The 16,309-nt window shown below is 35.3% G+C and overlaps 1 pseudogene across 1 annotated transcript; it reads right to left on the minus strand.

The window, feature by feature from the left end:
* Window positions 1–12,390: 12,390 nt before the first annotated feature.
* Window positions 12,391–15,784, minus strand: LOC149554642 (pentatricopeptide repeat-containing protein At3g12770 pseudogene; annotated as a pseudogene). Its single transcript, XR_016364407.1, has one exon. The product of XR_016364407.1 is annotated as a pentatricopeptide repeat-containing protein At3g12770 pseudogene (transcript).
* Between the last annotated feature and the right edge of the window lie 525 nt (window positions 15,785–16,309).

Consider the following 16,309-nt stretch of genomic DNA (forward strand, 5'->3'; position numbering starts at 1 on the left):
ATGTCCCTAGGGGTCCTAAGACCCCTAGGAACATATGTTGTCAACAAATATATATAGTATATACTATATAAATTTACTATATACTATAATATACTATAATACAATATATACAATAATATATACTATAATATATACTATACACTATAAATATATATGATATCATTAAATATATAATATACATGTACTTATTATATGTAACTAGGACCCTATATTCAATTGTAGGAACAAAAAAATTCATTTGGGTTGCAATATATATGGTATCTAATATAACATGTATATGATATATGGAGTATCTGATTAGGCTTGGTAATTACCAAGCCTAGTTGGCCAACTAAAAAAATGCAATTTTGCCTCATTTAGGCGACTTGTAGACTTTGAGGAGGTAAGTAGGATATATTTTCCACAGCAAGTCCAACTATGATATTACTATTTGGATTTAACTGTGTAGTTTTTGAGTCAAACTCATTGACCCATGGTTCATGGTTCGAGGAGGTATCAGAAGACTTTTAATATATCCAAATTTGCTAAAATATAAAGTGTTTCTTCAAGATGTTCTCAACTTTGCAGCAATATGATTATTGTCAAAATATTAGCTCGATAAGTATTTATTACTTATTTTTAAATGAAGATACCTATAAGTTGTTGATTTACATATTGGTTGGAAAAATAGCTATAACTTTCAAACTGCAATTTTTTTTGAAATTTGGAAGATGTGTCACATTCTATGCTTTGCCTACTACAATAAAAAATAATTAAATTTGGTAATTTTTTGAATTAGTTAAGATAGTTAGACACAAGCCTTTTTTTTCTAAAAATGTTGTAGCAGAAAATTCATAATTAATTGTTTCCTTGGAATAAAAATACCAAAAAATAGTAGTCACATTTTAGCATGAGTCTACTTCTTATATCTAGAATCTTATAAAAAAAATTAGTATTTGATTGTGATCAAGGCGATCAGACACACACCTACTTATTTTAGTCCTAAAAGTTTTGTGGTGTTGCATTAAAAAACAAATTTTTGATCAAACAAATTAAATTATTTTTATATAAGACTTAGTAGTTTAGAAGCTACATTCAATTTTCTATAGATTCTACTCCTATACCTTTTCAATATTAACTTCATAACTAGTTCAAAATTGCACGTCAAGTTGACATAAACTTGATTTGTTGATTTTACATTGCCACTTAAGGGTGTAGTTTGGCCCACCATGACCTGCACATATCCACAAAACAAAGGATGAACCTGAAGTTGCAACAACTCCTAAGTTACCAATGATCAATATAGAAGAAGAAATGGAAACTAGATATAAAAAAGACCACTACAAGGATATAGACTGAAGGTAAATTAGATCAAAGGAAATACTACTTGAGGTATGATGAGAATGACCAAGCACTTACTAGAAATTTTTTTATTAAATATTTATTAAATTTCAAGAGGAATCTTGCAAAGATCAAGGGTAGTATTCCAAACCCTATATTTGATAAGTTAGATGTGAGAAGTGTTAGTGAACAGATTGTCCTCCAAGAAAATATATACAAATATAACCCTGAATGCCCAAATGAGAAGACTAATCAGCACTAACAGTTGGACAAGTTATCATTGGATTGATAACTTTCCTCTGAATTTTATTGGGTATAGCTCCCCGTATGAAATATTCAATGAATCAAATGTGAATGCTTTTACCAGAAAGCATAAAAGGATATCAAACATCTACCTATAAGTACAACATAGATGCAGGAAAAACTAAACAACTACAAGAAATTAAATGGTAAATGACACAAATTCCATTCACCCTAACAACAGATAGAATCAAGAAACACATTATCCATCTTCTTGAAAAAGTGCAGAAATGAAGATATGGAGATATAACAGCATATTTCAAAGAAAACCAAAGTGACACAAAGATCACACTTAGTGGAAAGTAGATTGCTCAAACTCAAAGTTTTGAAAAACAATTAACTCTCAAGTCTCCCTCCTCTGAAAGCATAAAGCTGCACTTGCTATTACAATCACCATTAAAGAAAGCTGTAACAAATCAAAACTCTCCTATTGCTAACACACAGTTTAGAACAGGAAAATGAAAACTTGCTTTGCCCTCCACAACTTCACAAGAAAATGAAATAAAATTGGGGAAACCTCTCCTCCTTACTGTAGCACAAAGTCTGTCGTCTTTTGGAGAGAAAAAATGGAACCCAGTTTCCTCTGCCATGGGCTTATTTAACATTTCTTTTCCTGTAGCATTTTCAGTTTCTTGTAACTGATTCTTGCTGATTGGTTCTTTTCATATTTTCGAGAATATATTTTTATCTTCCCTCCATTGATTTTGCTTCATAAACTTTATTTAAAGTTTATATTTATCAATAGTAATATTTTTTAGGATGATTTTGATGTCCCTTAAGTTTTTCAATATCTCCCCATAATTCTCAGAGATTATTAACCAAAGTTTCAGTATCTGTATATGGCTGCATCAAATCTAGACAAGTATACATAACTAATTGACAGGTGTCAATTAATGATTTTTCATCTTTGGATTACATTTCCGTTAGGATTGATATAATATTCAATTTAATATATTTGTAAATCCGTGGCTCTTATGACATACTCATGCTGATAGGTGGCATTTGTTGGTGATGATGTTCTGTCATGATTTTATAACTGCCTTTGACAGTTTTGACAGTGTCCCACTCAATCGGTCGTAACTCATTAACCAGGAATGAGTTTGAAAAATTCTTTGGTCAAATCATGTGTAACTTTCTTCTTAGAAACATATCTGAAATTGAGCCAAATCAAATGGTTTTATTGGAAGTTATGAGCCCTGCACTAAGACCCAATTTGATTGTCTGCATTTTGTAATTGTTAATTTCTGAGCCGATAGAGGCGGGAACAGAAACCCATAACTCTTGATCCATACTTAATCTCATAACAATATTTGGAGAAGATTTAGATAACTAGGGTTTCCAACAAATATCTTAAATGCAGCATGATCCAATGGTCAGATTGAGAGATATGGCCCTCGAAATATGACTATTTTCTGCCATCTGCAATTTATGACTGTTATTTCTGATCTGATAGTGGTGCAGTCAAGAACATGTAACTTTTGATTCAAATGAAATATGATAAAAATCTTTGGTGAAGATTTATAGAACTAGGTTTTCCAAGAAATATATAAAATTAAGCCAGATCCAATGGACAGATTGGGATTTATGACCTTTGAAATATGACTATTTTTCTTCCATCAGAGAGTTCATGTTTGCAGGTTGTATTCTTGCATGGTTTTTCAGACTTGCTGTCATGGGAGCACAGAAAGTTGTCTTTATTAATGCTTGCAGACATAGGCTCTATTGCACATTCTATCAAATAGTTTTCTACCATTTCCATTGATTACAAAAGCCAATGCTTCCATTGATTACAAAAGCCAATGCATTGAGAAGAATAGGCTATCGAGTTCTTCACACAGAGAAGGATGTGCTTAACAGCATGCTGAGGATCTAAAATTCTACAAAACGTTGTCACCTTTCTTGCAGACATAATACATACTTTTTCTTTATCATCAAGCAGAAACACATGCCATGAATCATTCACCAGTAGTAAGCCTCTTCATAGATGGAATAAACCAATCGATCAAATCACCTTCCTTCATCTGAGAATTAATTCAGCACAGTGGTTCAACAGGTTTGTTTCTCACATATGTTTCCTCTACTATACAAAGGCTTTCCAAAGGAGGCAGCCAAACATGAGCATGCTCGACCCCACCAATATATGGTATAAAAATTCCAAATTCTTCAACCATCATAAGCAAAACATCATCATCAACGTCATTTTTTTTTGCTCAAAAATGATATTAATTCCTTCCTTGTCCTCTCTTCACCAAGAGCATGAGCAATTGTTGAAAGCCTTCATGTGGAGTTCAATCATAACTGAAAGTCTTCATTTTTATTCATGTCCCTTGTCGACATTTCATGCGCTAACTATAGTGGAGCTTCTGGAAACAGATCATTGATCCTCTAAATTTTTGTACTGGATCATTGAACTTGACAACTTTGAGCCTAGACTTGAATTTGCATGTTGAACCACCTTGAACTACTAAATCACTTCGAACCACCACATCTGAACTTCATCTTAATCTGCATCCTTGCACTTTCTTGAAGTCGTGAGACTAACAAATCGAACCTGGCGAATGCATTGACACAGAATTTTGAACTTTTCTTGTTGTTCTGCATTTTTGAACTAAACTATTTTGAACTGTCGAACTACTTTGAACTACTTTGAACTTTAGTTCAAAGTGGTTCAAAGAGGTTCAGCCTCTAAAAATGAAAGCTTAAAAACTGAGACCACCTTGGGTACTAACAGGGGCTCTAACTGCGGGACTGATTTTGATGCGAAATTAGAGAACCCCAGCAATCTCTGGGAAAGAACAGTGCCTTATCCATTGGGCAAATAGAGTCAGCAAGAGAAAACTGGGAGCTGCTTGCAGAGAGGGCGGAGGGGAGCAGGGCAAAACTAGTAAACAAAAACTCTAACAAACAACAACTAAACTACCAACAAGCATGAGGCTTGCACATTATTTCGAACTACACGCTACACACAACAAAAACCTATTCACAATATTTACAAAGGTAGGAGAAGAACCTACCATAATGACTGGAAGAAATAAGAAGTTAAGTGAATCCATTTACCGGTTGAGAGAAATAGGAGCCTTGCCGAAACAACAAAGCATAGCTCAATGGAACAGCTCCAAACCCTTGTTCGATGACGACTCTTTCAATGCCAATCTTCAGAATGACAGCGTGCATGTACATGCTGATCCAACACTCTTTTCTGAACAGCCATGACTCATCATAATATTCATTTCCATTGAAGAGTTGATCCCTTACATTAGCAGGATCTGATTCTTCCTCGAATTGAAAAATATGGAATAAAGAGGCCTTGCCAAAAGATGATGTGTAATCCTTAAGGATATTGTTATGTAGACTCAACTCTTGTGTGTGGTCATGATCAGTTTGTAGCCATAATGACGCCTCCTTCAGCATAGAATCAACCCTCGGATATATATCTTCTTCACCTCCTTCTAGGAGCCAGCTGTCATCAATCTTGCCATACATTCTATTCCTTTCTCTTTCTAAGATGCCATCACATATCTCAGCACTTCTTTTACACTCCAAATCAACAACATTATACATAGATGGGTGAAAAGAAAAGTTGTCAATAAATACTTCATCCTTAATCTGATTTGAACAAAAACCTGGTTCATCATTAAAGGAATCATTATTTAATGGAGAATCTTGAGGCTGAAAAAGAGGATTTTCTTTCATAGCAGCATTCTCATAAAACCCCATCGGTATGAAAAGCGGATTAAGGTCACTCCAAAAAATTTTAACCTCCTGATTTTCAGAATTCTCTTCACCTTTGTTATCACTGTTGCCATGGTTTTTACTTTCAGCCTGAATGTCTTTATCTACCCATTTCTGGTTGTCTTCAGGATGAACTATGGTTGTAGCTTCCTCACTCTGTTGAGACATGTCTATACTGCTAGGTTTTACTAGACAACCTTTAGCGTATTCAGAAAACAAGTATAATGTATTCATGTTTCCCCAAACAATCTTGCCATCAGCATCTTGGGATTGATTCCTTACTACTGTCACATCTTCCATATTTTTGCTATGACACATAAGAGGGAAATCAGATTTATTACTCTCTTCTTGGGTATCAAAAGCTGAGCTATCCTCATGGTATGGCAAGGATTTTGCACGAGTCTCTATATTCATAGGAACAGACTAAAAAGAGACACCTTCCTCTTTCTGAATGTATTTAAAATTTTCTCTAGAGGGAAATGAAGATGGGCAATCCAAGATATTTACCTCAACCTCACGACTCACTAGATGTGATGTGGAGATGGGAATCACGTGCGGCTGAAAGGTGTCTAGACATTCATCATTCTTCTGACTTTCAACTGCTTCTTCTTTTTCACATGCATCTCCTTCTTCTTCTAGATCTTGCACTTGAGGTTTCTTCTAGATGAGAATTGCACCATAAAAAGACTTTAACCAATCCACTTGTTTTGCCAATTCTTCAGTAACCTCTCTGATAGGATCTTTTTGGAATGGTGGGATGAAGATAAAGACTTTTGAGTTATCTTCATCTCTTGCTAGAACCCATTCCTTCAAGATTTCTTGATATGTAAGGAAGATTTTCTGGCATTCTTCCTCAATAGAGCTGCCAACCTCCATCCTCGGGGAGGTACTTTCAGATTTATGAGAAAAGAAAACACTGCAACTGCGATTCTTTCCCCAGCATAGTCGCCAAAAATCTGTTAGTGAACAGATTGTCCCGCTTTAAAGAAACATGCAAATATGACCCTAGATGCCCAAATGACAGAACAAGCTAACACCAACAGTTGGATAGGTTATCATGGGTTAATAACCTTCCTCTGAATTTTTATCGGGTACAGCTCCCCGTACAAGGTATTCAATGAATCAAATGTAAATGCTTTTACCAAAAAGCATAAAAGGATATCAAACATCCACCCGTAAGTATAGCGTAGATGTGAAAATCTATACTAAAGAACGAAAAGAAACTAAAGAACAGAAAATGACACAAAGTTCATTTGCTGAATGTTGCATCATGTAATAAGAATAAAACTGACTATTTCATCTTCCTGAAAGGATTGAAATTAGAGCCTTTAACATGACAAAAGAACAATGACATTGAACTATAATGTTCAGAGAAAACTGAAAATGCCTCAAAGTACGAATTCAGTGGAAGGAAAAACACATTATAGCCAAAGTTAAATGCATTTCACCTCCAGCCTCCCTTCTCTGACTGTGTAGACCACAAAGCTTCTTTCACAGGTTACAATCCAACTAATATTCAATGAAAATAGAAATTCTTCCTATCATATTACATCAAGCATCAAATACTTTTACCCAATCTCAAATACACAGTTCTGAAAAGAAAAGAATTATGCTCGTGCTTTGCACTCGTTTGGCCCCTCAAGAAGATGAAACCATCCTGTCAAAAACTTCCTCTCCTCCTTCCTGAAACACACAGTCTCCAATCTGGAAGAAGAGGAAAAAGAATTGGATCCCTCTTTAACTGTATTCATAGTTCTCCCAATCCTACTACCGCTCAAAGTCTCGCAGCAAAACTCAGAAAAACTATAACCCCTTTTTCTTGCTGTTGCCTTTTTTTTATCTCTTCTCTGCTGTTGGAGACTATTCTGTTTTTATAACTGATTCTTGGGAAGCATTATAATACATGCAAGAACAGGTGTCACTTTTCCAGTTTGAAAAAGAAAATAAATTTCATAAAAGGTAAGTGCCCCGTAGCTTATGTTTCATTGTGCTCAAATAATAATAATAATCTCCATGTGTTATTATTTTCCAATACCACCTTTCCTGTGATAGATGTTAAAGGTTGATATAAAAGTTTACAATGTTTAAACATTGTCCATTCCTCTTAATTGACACCTATCATATACCAACATTGTGTGAGAGAGTTTGCATATGCCACCTGTCATGTGAAAGATCTAATTTTAAACAAACTATTCAAGATGCTGGGCGGATTTGACGTAATTCTGGTAGTAAAAATAGGGCTGTTTTCGGAGGGCATAACTAATTATCGCACTGTTGGATCTTGCTGAATTTTTGATATGTTGTCACAATCCTAGTTTTCCACATCCTTACCAAGGCGATTTTAAAAATAATGTCTCAATCAAAAGTTACAGGTCGCTGTTTGAGGGTCTATATGACTGTCAGAAAATCCGACTTGCTAAATTACACTTCCCAGCTGCTGATCATTGAATGCTATTTTGAACATGTCTCTCTACCTGCATATATGCCTTGGGTTTGTGGGCCTACCTTTGAACTTTTTTAAATTAATGAATCTTTATTTCGAACCCAGAATCTAAACTTCATTTATATTGAACCTGTAGGATGGGTTATTTGATCCATTAAACCATTCTGAACTACTTTGAACTACTTTGAACTTCAGTTCGAAGTGGTTCAAAGAGGTTCAACATCTGAAACTGAATCATGAACAGGGACTGAATTCTGAACCTTTTCAAATTAACCAATCTGCATTTCCAAAAGCATTTGAACTGTCGAACCGCTTTGAACTATTTTGAACTTCGGTTCGAAGTGGTTCGAAGAGGTTCAACATATGAAATTAAGAGTTTTAAAACTGTGAAACTTCTTGTGAAGTCGTCTAAACCTGGATTAAATGATCCTTATACCTCTGCTCTGAATCATTAAACTTGACAATTTTGAGCCAGGATGGGTCAACCGAACAATTGAACCACTTCAAACTACTTTGAACTGAGGTTCAAAGTGGTTCGAAAACATGAATTACAAGTTTTAAAACTGTGACCATATCAGTTACTAACAAGAAGGCAACATCCCTTAGAAGAGGATAAGAAGATAAGAGAGGATAAGTTGTGTGGACTTTGCACACGTATCACTTATGATGAAATGAAGAGGATTTTAGAAAGGGCTAGACCAAAGATGAGAACCAAGAAGAAATTGCTAAAATTATGATAGATCAATATGATGAATTGCATATGAGACATAGAAAACATTGATTAAGGTTTTGAATGAACCTAGTTCAAGTAAAGACCATGTCACTAAACCCACACTAATATCAATTGGTGTAACCATAAAGGAAACATCAATAAAGCCTTTTAAAGAAACATATGATGTAAATCAATTTTATAGTACTATAAAGAAACCAAATTTCTATGTGATTGGTATCCAAGTTACCCTAGATGTACCACTTGAAGATAAGGAGCAAGAACAAAATTCATTTGAAGACAACATTATGAGCACTAAGGACATTCAAGAGATTATGACAAAGGTTGTAGAACAAGCAGATAAGATTGATGATGAAGAAGACAAACATGATAAAGAACAATGACAAAAGGAAGAAGCTATTACTGAATCAAGATCAATGACAAACGAAGGTATAACATCATTTATTATAGTAGATGCTAATACTCAAGAAGCAAGTGAATTTCTACTCCATCAGAATAGAGGACAACCACACATGGAAACGTCGTTGTTATGACAAAGATGAGAGAAAACATACTTATTTCAACAATTGCTACACCAAGTTCATCACCATAGTCATTGTTACCAAGTCACCTTAGTCAAAATATTACTAGTTTGGTAAACGAGGCTATGAATGATAATGCATTAATGGATGTATCACTTATAGGATTTGCCAAAGAAAAAGAGAAATTAGAGAAGAAATATAAGAGACGTGAAATAATTTTAGAGAAAACACTTGATAGGTTGCAAAAGACTTCACTAGTACAAAAGGCATAGGAAAGTAACAATATTGTAAAGAATCTGATAAAAGTGATAGAGGAATCTGATGCACATTATACTACACTTGTAGAATTAGCTAAGGTAAGAGCTAAGAGAGAATTTGAGGCAAAACAATTTCACAAAGTTTGTGCAAATATCACAAATGATGTCCAAGTAATAGATGAATGCACCAAGGACATAAAAGGTTGTGTACTACAAGGTAAAGAAGTTTACAACACATGCACACAATTAGTTAATTATATTGAAGATGTAACCAATTGTATCAAAGAAGATGAAAAAAAGCTAGAGAAGCTAGTTGATGAATTTGAGAAGAAAGATTTAAGTTTGATAGACATGGATGAGTCAGTAAGCAAAACAATCTAATGACATTAGTATTCTTTAGAAGGAAATGGATAGAATGTTGAAAAGGTTTACATTATTGTGAAGTCTTTTGACCCCCAAGCTTGAAATGATGCATAAAGAACTAGAACTATTGGAGTCTTCGAAGAAGACTTATGAGACTTTTATGCTACTTGATCTAAATGAAGCATAAGTTGCAACATATGTCATTTGTGCTATCATACAAGTAGCAAAAAACATGAAGAAGACATGGGACACAAAATTTGAGACTCTAAGGAGAAACTTTTATGATGTTATTAGGCTTGTTTTTTATTTGTATATAAAATACCCGCCTTTGACATGGATGCCAAAGGGGGAATTAAGGCAATAAAAAATAAGGAAAGTAAGGGAGTTAAGACAATAAAATCTGCATGTATGTATATGAAGGCATGCTTAGTATGAAGAAAGAGGGAGATTAGATATATTAAAAAATAGAGATGGAAGTTTTTGTTTGATTAAAGTTTTTGGAAAGTTTTTGAAAAATTTGTAGTTATGACACTTTGCCAAATTTTCATAAAGTGTTGCCATCAACTCCAAAAGGGGAGATAGTTGGAAAGTTGGCTAGTATGGATACATGGAAGTTGTCATTTATTGCAACACTCTCACAAGGTAGCATTGTATGAAGTTAAAGTTCAGTTTTGGATTTGATTGATAAGAAAATTGTCTAAGTATAGTAGAAGACAACCATCAACAGAGGCATAATTTCAGCCAATGAGCTTCATTGAATTTGGATATATGGATACAATTTTGGATTATGATACAATAGAGTCTATAGATGATATATTTATGTTTACTGGTATTAGTATAACAATTGACACAAGTTTTGGTTGGAGAGTATGAGAACAATTTATTATCATAGAGTTATCTAAGGTAGAGATAGAGTATTTTGGTTGAGTTTAATAGTCTTGACAATTAAATTATTAGGCTATGTAGGGACATCATCCTAGATGTTAACCCTTACTTAACATGTTGTGATAATAAATTTTGGATAAGCGTTTACACATTTTGCTATCAAGCCAATTGGACAAGATAAACAAAAGAGTGTATACGAAGGCATTTTGGATATTTGAAGAAAAATTGTGCTATAAATCATGATATGAGAGCTTTATGTATGTTGGAATAATGATGTTTTGATGATAAGATGCAATCAGTTTATGCATGGGCATGATCAGATGTGAGGAACAAAAGGGACTAATAAGATATTGAAGATATTAGTATAGTCAATTTTGGTACAATATCTATATCTCTTATATAGATTGTGAATCATTATATGAGCAGTGAGCTCTTTTTGTTTTACAACTCCCAATAGTTTTGAGACTTCTAGCAAGGTCAAGTCTAACAAGGACTAATGTACTAAATGTATGTAATGGACTCCTAAAAGGGTCAACACTCCAAACAAAGTGTTTTTGTTTAGTGCATTATCTTGTGGGTACCATCCCCGCCAAGCTTTTCCCTTGGCCAGGGTTTCCTTAGTTGACAAATATGGTTTTATGAGTTTCATTGTGTTGTACAATTTAATTTTTAGTTGACTCATTTATGCAAGTATATGGTTGATTACTGAACTCTATAATTGGGTAAAAAGTGTTGGAATACAGATTTACTCCCCCTACCCTCCCTCCTCAAAGTATTCTATATTTCTAATAAATACCATTGCAAGAAGCTATTAAATTATCACATGAAAATTGCTAACCCTAAGCCATTTTAAACAAGACTTATGTCAGTTACAAAACTAGGGTTAGAATATGTCATCTAATAGAAAAATAACCCCCCCAACCCGCAAGGGGTATTGCCCTTTGACCCCATCTTGGAGGCATTGATCCAGCCAAAGCCCCATAGAAAAAAACTAAGGGGGAAAGCGTGCCAAGGAAAGTGCGGAAACTTAATCAACCTCTAAGTCTGGTTAGACTTCGCACAACACATCTTGAGAATTTGGAATTACTAGGCAAGCAAGTTAACTGCTACAAGGTTTTGAGGGACTCGTTAGACCACCACTACACAACAACCACTACGAAATTGTATCACATAACATCAACAATAACATAGAAAGGTAGAGAAAAAATCCTAACCCTCAAATCAAGTGTTCTCAAATATCAAAACCTCTTAAATTTATCATAAAAGTCAAATTCATAGTAATAAGAAATTAGAAAATCACTAAGACCTAAGACATCACACCAATTCTTCCAAGCACTATATATCACTCCAGAACTACTTTATTATTTTAGGAGGATTATGATATTCCATTCCACTCATTCCTAGATTTTTCCCATGGTGAAAAGAGGAGAAATCACAGATTTTGTAAACATACCCTTAAAACCTTATGTTCAGGATTTTTTTATAGAAAAAGACATGTTTGACCCTTTAAAAGACATTAGAATAATTACTACCAAACATAAAGTTTGTTCACAACATGTTCACAACAATAATCTATTTATATCCATCCACTTATTATGTCTATTTTAGTATGTGGTTGTACTAACAAGTTTTCAGAGTACAAATTTTGGAAAACATTTTTAGAACTAGCTTCCTTCACAGAAACGGTTTAACTTATTCAAAACTCAACAAAAATTGCTCAAACAAAATTCATTTGAAATAATACTCTCTCCTCTTCACTTTCATGTAAGTATCAAGGTGTGGGAATGTTGTACAACACTGTACCAAGCATAGATCAGAGATAGTTTCAGGAAAAAAAAATGCAGAAAATAAGTTTTATTTTTTTATCAGATTCCTTACAAATTGCATCCTCTCCACCCCCTCCAAATTCTCGACCCAAAGATGCTGTCCAGACACGAGACACACCTTCCTCAACTGCTTCCAGCCATAGTTTAAATTACACGGCCCAAACTTACATAATGACAACTTTTCTTACAATGCGAATTTGATAACTTTGTTTAAATTTGCTACGATAGAACTAACTTCACCAAAATTGACCAAATTGATCATTGAAATCCTAAACACCCTAAACTAGGCTAAATAATTCATGGTACATCAATTTCCGCCCACTTTGGGCATTTTCCAAACTTTGACCCATTTGAATCTATTAGGATCTTATAGGTCTATTTTGAACAAAATGTCCTTAAATCCTTAAAAAACAATTGGATCGAGTACCATTGGTCCTTAAGACCCTATTGAAAAACTTAGTAGACCCTAAATTATCATACTTTATATGCAAACTGCTAAATCATAGAAAAATCCGGAAAAACAGATTTCCGATTTTACCCATCTTTGTTCACTCTGTCAACTCTGGATGGCTCTACGTTACCTCTGGACTACTCCGGATCATCCGCGACACCTGCTGACTGCTTTGAATCAGCATTTCCGAGTATTGCTGGATGAAATACATCATGTAATATATTGCTTTAATTTTGAACTGCTGTGGCTCATGTCTCAAACAAGAACTCACACTTTAAGCATACTGAGTACCAAGATAGGTTCCTGAGAAACATCATGTCAACAAAATGGTTGCTGGAAGTGAGCAAATGTGATAACCAGGGATTCCACCTAATTGCAAGCAAGAGAACCATCTTATATTTCTCCGTACGGTAAAGGTCCAAAAGTCCTGATTAAGCAGACCCGGTAAGAGGATTTATCATATTTGGTTGAGCATCAGCTAAGTATTAATGCAAAATTATTGTCTAATGCTTTGAAGCTCATCAATGGACCAAAGGGATAAACTTTCTGTAAGACTTCATGCCAAACAATGACTATTTTCAAACTGTCCTCTTCATAAATTATCACGTGATTGAGGTTAAGTTTAAACTAATTCCTTCGTCATGTGTCCTTAATACTGAGTCCTGACATACAAGAAAACCACCCACTTACACTTGTGCTGCAAAACCCAGATTAAGAAACACGCAGGTAAAACATTGTATTTGATTGCATATCACGTTGGGATTACCAATAATCACCACAAGAACAGAGTCCATTCTTGAAATGATGGAATCGGTTTGTATCTCTCACAATAATTTCTCGACTCACAATTTTGGAGATGAACTTAGCAGCGTTATGGCAGTCGCCACAAACACGAAGATTTTTTGTGATCCGGATTGGAGTTCCATGGACAGTGCTAATAATACCAAAAGCAATTGCTAACTTTTCACTGTGGCTAAAGAGCATTTGTTCCTTCACCTCCTCCTCTACTTCATGCAGAACAAAATTCACGTCAGGCACATATCCTGCTTCCTTCATCTGTACTACCAATATGTCCAGTGTTCTATAGATTTTATCAGACTCGGGGTGCCTTTTATCCCCCACAATGAATGAATGAATTCTGTTACCTATCTCAATTGAGCTGCACCCAGGAGGCTTTTTCACCTTCCTGGCCTTCATTAGTATTCTCAGCTTTGCCACATCATTCCACTTGCCCGCTGTGGCAAAAATGTTTGACATGAGTACATAACGTCCAGCATTTTGAGGCTCCAGGTGAAAAAGATGCTCTGCTACTTTTTTCCCTAGCTCAGTATTGCAATGAACTCTGCAGGCGCCAAGCAATGCTCCCCACACACCAGCACTTGGTTTTACTGGCATCTTGTCAATGAAGTCGTGTGCCTTGTCTAGACATCCAGCACGCCCAAGAAGATCAACCATACATGCATAATGCTCTGTCATTGGTGTAATCTGATAGACTTGAATCATTTCATCGAATAATTTTTTACCCTTATCCACTAGGCCACCATGACTGCAAGCAGACAAAACACCAACAAAGGTGATGTTGTCTGGCTTCAGGCCAGTCCCTTGCAATTGTGAAAACAGCACAAGAGCTTCCTCGCCATGCCCATGCATTCCATAACCACAAATCATTGCATTCCATAGTATTAGATTTCTTTCACACATTCTGTCAAACAATTCACGCGCAAGCTGTAGATCCCCACATTTTGCATACATGTCAACAACAGCGGTTCCCAAAGTAATATCCATCACAAATCCTTTTCTAACTATATAATCATGCACGCACTTACCCATTTGCAGGGCAGCAAGATGAGCACAAGCTGGTAGCACACTCACTATGGTACTTGAATTTGGCTCTACTTCAGAGACTCGCATATCGCTGAACAGTAACAAAGACTGATTTGCGTGCCCATTCTGGGCATACCCAGAAATCATTGCATTCCATGCAACCACATCCTTTTCAGACATTCTATTAAACAATGCTTGTGAAATCTCTATACTCCCACATTTGGCATACATGTCTATAAAAGCAGTTCCTAGAAGGACATCCAAATCAAATCCATTTCTAATTACATAACCATGAATGGACTTACCCCGTCGTAGATCCGTCAAATCAGTACAGGCGGGCAGGAGACTCGTTATACTGATCAAATCGATTCTCAGGTCTGGAAGTTGCACCATGCGATGAAAAAGAACTAAAGCCTCATTAGCACATCCATTACGGGCATAACCAGAAAGTACATTATTCCAAACCATGAGCGTTCTTTCAGGCATTTTATCAAACACTTGGCGTGCATATTCAATTCTGCCACATTTCACATACATGACAATAAGACTATTTCCCACGTAAATGTCCGAATAAAATCCATCTTTAATCGCCTTAGCATGAATTTTTTGCCCCTCTTCCATAGCTAAAAGGCCACCACAAGCCTTGATAATAAAGGGAAAAGTGAAATTGTCCGATCCTCTGCCTGCCAGCTTGAATTCATTATACAATGCAAGCACTTCTTGGTAAAAACCTAATGTAGCATACCCTCTGAACATCATGTTCCAACAGAAAGTAGTTGTGTTGCTTTGCATTTTATCAAAAACAAGGCTTGCATTTTCCATGTACCCAAATGTGACGTACCTGCTGAGAATTCTGGAAGCAATTGAAATTTCTCGTTCAACTCCATTAACGATTATGTGTGCATGGAGTTGTTGTAGAGCTTGAATGCTTGTACAAGCTTGTAACAAGACATTCACTTGGTTCCATGATTTTGCGATGCAATGCACAAAGAAGCATTGCATTAGAGTGAACGTTCTCTCATCAAAAACACTCTTCGAATTTGTTGGATGACCAAATGCCGATTTCAAATAATTTTAACAGAATGACAGATGAAGTGCAATGCTAGAGACTAGCTACAATATCTTGAACAAGAATAATGCAAGATTTGTTCTGAAGATTTATTATCGATCCATATTTTTGTTCACTACGTTAAACATACATTTAATTTTAAAATGAAATATAATGAATAGAGCTAGTTCTATTTATTTTTCAAAGATGAAGAACTTTATTTTGAAGAAAGTAGGGGGTGTATGATCATCTCCTAGGATTCAAATGGGCGACGCTTAGAGGAATAAATAATACACACTTGTAATATCTAGAAAATAAAATGTTGCTAAGTGGCTATAGTAGTGGCCAAGGAAGGTGAAGGAGGATTGTGATCATTCATGAAGCCTATACATCAACAGGTTTTGGGTTAGCATCTAAGAGGGACCAACATTCTTCAGTTGCAACCTCCTTTTCATCCTTATCTTTGTCTCTCTAGGAAGGAGAAATTACTGACATCAAATGTAGGAGCCACTTGGAAGAGTTGGGTTAGCCACTATAATTGTTAAAATTTGGCCAACCACTGTCACCAATAGAAGGCCCCACATCTTGTGTAGCCCGCCCAGAGGCTAA

Source organism: Cupressus sempervirens, chromosome 5, assembly GCF_028749045.1.
Source record: "Cupressus sempervirens isolate cs-2001-9-10 chromosome 5, ASM2874904v1, whole genome shotgun sequence".
Lineage (NCBI taxonomy): Eukaryota > Viridiplantae > Streptophyta > Pinopsida > Cupressales > Cupressaceae > Cupressus > Cupressus sempervirens.